Here is a 6499-nt window from a genome sequence, read left to right as displayed (position 1 = left end):
TCCATAGCTATAAAATGAATGCAGTGCATATAGTGTACTCTTGATGGAATGTTAGTACAGAGTGTTTTACAATAAAGTATATGTAAACTATTATTATATAACAAAAATCTAGTTCTTTAAAAATGTTTTATTTATTATTTTTAGTTTATATGTATGCATGTATTGCCTCCATGCAGGTAAGGGCACCCATGTCATGCAATGCCCGTGGAAGACAGAAGAGGCTGTCAGATCCCCTCGAACTGGATTTATGGACAGTTGTTAGCCGCCATGTGGGTGCTGGGATTTGAACCCAGGTCTTCTGCAAGAACAACCAGTGTTCTTAACTGCTGAGCCATCTCTCCAGCTCCCCAAATATCTACTTTTTAAATGAATAATTTTGAAATGTTTTAAGGAAAAAGGATACACCAAATCCCAAGTTTATTTTTTGTTGGTGAAAATGAATACTTTTGTAGATTTTTGAAATATCTCAATTTAGCAACTTTTAAAGTTCCTTTGTGCTTTTATTGAAACTTTACTTTTCTTCTGGTGGTTCTTAAAGCACACGTCATACTTTTCATTTTAGTGTTGTACTATTTAGTGTTGTACTTTCATTAGTTACTTAAACTGGTATTAAGGATGAAACAGAATCATTAAAAATTATGTAGCCATATTTTTCAATTTAATATTTACAATATTATGGGAAATTTTAAGTAGATATATTCTAAACAGCAATACTAATTTTGGGTAGAAATAGTTTTCTATTTATTACAATTGTGTATGTGGTTTTCAAAACTGATTGATAGTTTATTATCCTATATCTAGAAGTGATAATCACACCAGAAAATTAGAGTATAATTTCAGCTGATAAAATTTCATACAATAGCTTGACAGACACCAACGTGCAGATGACTTAAATCATTTGATTAAAACTTCAATATTTAAAATTCCTTTACAAGTTAAATAAGCAACAGTAGATGTTTATTTCAAAATATCCTTGATTTTGACTGTGTTTATTATTTTTAATCCTTAGAGAGATATCCAGAATATATAAAGAACTGAAAATAAAGAAACAAGAAAATAAATGACTCAATAAAAAGGTGGGGTACACACCTGAACAGAGAATACGCAAACAAAGAAATAAAATAGCTAAGAAATGCCTTTAGAAGTGATCAACATTCTTAGTAATTAGAGAAATGCAGATAAAAACCATCTTATTCCTCCAAAGATTTCATCTTACTCCAGTGAGACCGGATAAGACGAAGAGAATGAAAGACTAAATGCTGGAGAGGATGTAGAGAAAGAGGAATGCACATTCACTTCCGGTGGGAATGCAACTCATGCAACCACTATCGAAAGCAGTTTGGAGAACTCTCAAAAAAACTAAGGATGAATCTACCATATGATCCAGTTATACCACTCCTTGGCATATACCCAGAGGACTCATCCTACTGTAGAGATACCCTTACATCCATGTCTACTGCTGCTCTCTTCACAACTGCTAAGAAAGGGAAACAACCTAAATGTCCCTCAACTGACAAATGGGAAATAAAAATATGGTGCATTAACAAAATGGAGTTCTACTCAACAGTAAGAAAAGATGAAATTATGAAATCTGCAGGTAAATGGATGGAGCTAGACAGTGTTATACTAAGTGAAGTGGCACAACCATAGGAAATCAAGAGACGTATATTCTCCCTTATTTGCTGATTGTAGCACCAATCCCTTATATGTGAGTATATATATTCTAATGTAACACCAGGAGCCAGAAAAATGGAAAGGATACACAAAGGTAAAAGATAGAACCTGAAAGAGGGGTTAGTAGGGGACAGATGTTACCACGGTGAAGGTGGGGAAAGTGGGTGTGTTCAGCAGGAAGAGAGAAGGGAGGCCGAATGAGGGGGAACAAGAGTAGAGATTAATGAATCTTGGGGCACTGGGAAACCCAGAGGGAAATGTGATGCCCCCAAAACCTCATGAGAAATTTTTACATACAGTGTCTAAACATTAGTGCAGATATACACCTGGGAGCTGCTTGGCAAGGAACACAGTGCCAGACAGAAGACACCTCCCATTGAGTGGTTGGTGAGAGTGATCCAGGAGACTCCCAAAATAACAGAGGCTATTGCCAAACCTCTTGGTTATCTCCCAGAACTAGTAGATAATGCCCTACTGCTGAAGACAGGACATACTTTGGATACAGAACTTGGAACAATGGAACAGGAACTGACCTGGAAGCCTTCTACTTAAATTAGATATCATAGTACTAGATGATAATATGCAAACTGCTAAGGAAGAAAAACAATCCAGCCCTAATGTCACAGATCTGTGCAGCAAACTATCTCTGTAGGTGCAATAGTGACACTATTATCTGAGGGAGGTAAACAACAACTGTCTAATTGGACTTAAAGTCTTCTCATTGGGAGTGAATTCATGGGTGACACTGTAAATTCAGCCAAATAAACATGGCAAGAGAATACATGGATCCTCTGGAAACTCCATCTTTTTCATATCTCTAGACAAATGAAATTTCTTACCACATGCTAAATATGGATCTTTATATTTACAGATAAGTATATCATACACCACCCATCAAAGAAAAAAATTTTTTACAACAGGTGGAGGCTACTGCAGAGTTCTACAACTGGTCAGATACAGAGAATAGAGAACTGAGAGATGCCCAGTACTAGGTGACATATCTACAGTTGAACCTCTACACCTAAGGCTCATGGAACACAGCAGAGCAAGAGGTAGAGAGAAAACTAATGCATCCTTCAACTATGACCCATAAACCTTCCTTATACAACAGAGTGCGGTGCACACGGAAGGCCACAACTGGCCAAGTTTTAAAGAATCATTGACTGCAGAGTGTGCATCCTTGGATAGGACTCCTATATTGAACCTTACCCACTCATGACTCAGGGACCATTGCAGCGGGAGGGAGGAGATTGTAGGAGCCAGGGTTGATTCATGAACACAGGGAAGCAGAGGCTTTCAGGCCCTTGGAAGCTTACACATGTGAACTTGTGACAATGTGGCATCGAGCATAGGACCCATGCCAACTCAATTAAACAGGGGCCCAGAGGGGAGGAGAGAAATGGGTGATGGGCTGGCCCTAGATTGAGAACTGTTGGAGACTGATTGCTGCTGGGTGAGGGAAAATATGCCTTACATACACATACAATCTCTAGATGGACTGACTACACTCCAGTGGATGAATTTACACTGAAGGACATCTGGGTACAAATACTTGACTGGATAGAACTTAGCATGTGTGGCAGAATATGTGAGGCTTGGTGGGGGCTTGAGGGTGGCATGGTTGGGGGAAGTGGGTCTAAATTTGATTAAGAACTGTTGTATTAAATTACAAAATATCAATAAAAATTTAAAGAATTATGTGTTTAATAAATATTGATTAAAAATGTTTGGTTTTACTCAAGCTTTATCTTAAGGTAGTTAGACGTGTCAGACCAATGTAAGTGACCTTTGGGAGCATTTGATAGCCATACTTGGAGGCCTATACTAATATGGTCAGAGGGACTTAAAGGAATAATATTTTCCCTCTTGCCTCCAGGTTCAACTGGGTCCCAGGGGACTGGCCTAAGGGGTATCTCTAAAAATGTGCTATAACCCTGGTAAATCACTTGACCTCTTGTCCAGGAAGGCGGTAGAGACTAACTAGATGTACTTGAACCAGTTTCCAGTCTACAAAGGAGAGGGTCAACAATGCAAAAAGTTTTCTCATGCATCCTTGTGAAGTCATGGTCAAGTAAGGCCTTTTGAATTATCATCACATAGACAGACTGATAAAAGAAAGACTAATGGAGGCAGAGGCTTCTCAGACACCCAAGTGATCACTGAGAACCAGATTCTCAATTGACTTTAAAAGAAAAAAAAAACTATCAATTTTGGCAAACTACACAGAGTTATACACTCCCCTCCAAAATGTTACTAGAGATTAAAATGATTAACATATTCATTTAACAATCCAAACAATTATACTTCTGAGACATGACATTAGGATTAAGTTCAAACCACTAAAATAGTGTCCATTTAAAAATCTAGGTTAGACTTTACCCAACTGAAACCTAGCAAGGGTTATAAGTACCTACTAATCATTATGTGCATTTACTTTGGCTAAATAGAGGCACATCCCACCAGGACTAAAAACAAAGGAATAACAACAGACCTGCCTTTACATCCAAGAGCATACACAGACTGGCATATGGTATGTTTTTAACCACCTCTACAACCTTAAAAGTTGCAGGTGTTGCCCCAAGGATTCACCACATGCATATACAAAGACTAATGCCTCCAAAGAAAACCACAACTTGGATTACAAAGTAACACCCTGATCACCAGCTTCAAATCATGATGCAATGACAATGGGATCCATCAGAAGACTTCAGCCCTGCTCTGACCACCCTTGTAAGCTGGTTAGTCCACACACGGCAGAAGTCAGAGGAGGCTACAGCCCTGGTCCTGGTACTCTGGAAGGTAGCTTGTCTAGGGAAAGATTGCAACATTAACGCAATGCTTTTGTGTTATGAGGTAATCACTCTCACTATGCTTTATCAGCCCTTGATTATGTCAATAGTTATATTCATTGTCCTACTCTTTGACAAAGGTTTAGTAAAAGTTGCTCCAACCAACTAGACTTAAACTAAAAATATTCTATTGGTATAACTTCATTGACATAGTATTATTCATACTATGTAACTGTCTGAAGTTCATTGTTTGGCTTCCTTTTGTATGAAATGTGTTGCTGCTTCCATAGAATACACTATTGAAAGCTTCCAAGGTCGTGGTAAATCAAATGGTGAGTCTTTACAGTTGAACACTGAGTGAAATATCGGGGCTCAAAGGGGGCAATAATAAAGACTGTAATAGAAAAATTAAGAAAAAAACAAGGATTTCTCTCTCCTGTCTATGTCAGCAAAAAAGCTGACAGGCTTGTACTACAATGCCAGCACTCACTGGACCCACCAGGCTAGCGATTTCTCCCCATGTTAACAAAAGCTTTCTCTTTTATCTGTCTCATACGGTGAATTTTGGGGGACTTCTTACACATTTTGTAAAAACTAGCGACTTTTTAATGTTATCCAAACTAAAACTACTGAAATCGACAACCCAAGTTGTAAAGTGAAAAGATCCCTTCCTTCTGGTCTCCAGACTTTCAGACTAGAGCCCTGTAGTCCAGGCTGGAGCCTAAATAAAATCTGCTTCCTGAACATTCAAAGTGTCCCAACTCATCATTCCTGCTTCTTTGTCATCATTAGTGGACACCAGTCTTGCCAATAAGAGCAGGGCAGCATCTCTCTGTGTTTGCCACCTCAGCAAAACTAAGGAAAGGATAATGACACAGGAGTGTTTCCTAAGCCAGGGCTGTAATGCAGCCACTGTAGGAATCAAGATATGGTGTATCACGACTTGGAATATCTTTGTACAAAATCCACAACTGGAAGAGCTCTCTGTGTCATGGAAAGGAAAGAAAGTGACTCATGACGGACTTGTCTTCAAAGCAAGGTGAGTCTCTTTATCTGTGACTATGTAGGTGACGACAGAGAATAATTTCTGAGGCCCTGCTTATATTTAATTCAAAAGTGGAGTGTAAGAAGCTTTAGCTACAGCTATGAGGAACAGTTTTTCTAGTTATATATTATTATATTTGTTTAACACCCAATAGGATGACAGAGTAGCTGATGAGCATACTTCATACCCTGACAGATGGGATCTCATTAAATCAGTACCCAAAAAGGAAGAATGTAGATCAGCTATCAAAAATTTTACTTGAATCAAATAGAGTTAAAACAAGGTCGAAAAGTTAAAGTGCTATTGATATTACAAAAGACATTTTAAAAATTAGTTATTTCACTAAGGACTTTTGAACAAATCAAAACAAATTGCTTCTCTGAGATGCCAATGAAAACTCCACTACTCAGCAGGCAGCCTCACCTGTGTCAAATTTGTAGTCTCTGCTCATGTCAAATACATTTAATGTTTCTGCAATTTAGATGACCATTCTTAATTTAATTTGCTTGTATGTGCCAATCTAACCAAGAAGAAGGTTCCATGTTTCTCCCTCATTTCCTTCTTCCTTACTTTCCTCATGCAACAATATTACTTCTTTAACTAATTGTTATTCCTGTCAATAAAATGAAGCATACACATATGTAATCTTATTTACCAGAACTAATAGGGTTTGTTCAGAACAAATATGTCCATTAAATATAATTCCTCTCAACCTAACTGGAGCTCTTTGACATTCATGAAATCAGCATTACTTGATTTGATTTGTAGAACATTTTATTGAGGATTGATCCTTGCATTAGTCAGGGTTCTCCAAAGAAACAGAACCAGTAGAATGAATATATACATATAGAGACTTATCAGTTTAGCTCACAGGATAGTCCAAGTAGTCCAACAATGGCTGCTCCGCACTGGAGAGGCTGAGAAACAAGAAGTCGCTCAGTCTACAAGGCTGGATGTCTCAGTAGTCCCAATCTGGCACTGAAGGTCTGAG

Source organism: Nannospalax galili, unplaced genomic scaffold (assembly GCF_000622305.1).
Source record: "Nannospalax galili isolate Female #2095 unplaced genomic scaffold, S.galili_v1.0 scaffold406, whole genome shotgun sequence".
In the NCBI taxonomy this organism is placed as follows: Eukaryota; Metazoa; Chordata; class Mammalia; order Rodentia; family Spalacidae; genus Nannospalax; species Nannospalax galili.
This window is presented reverse-complemented; position numbering follows the sequence as displayed.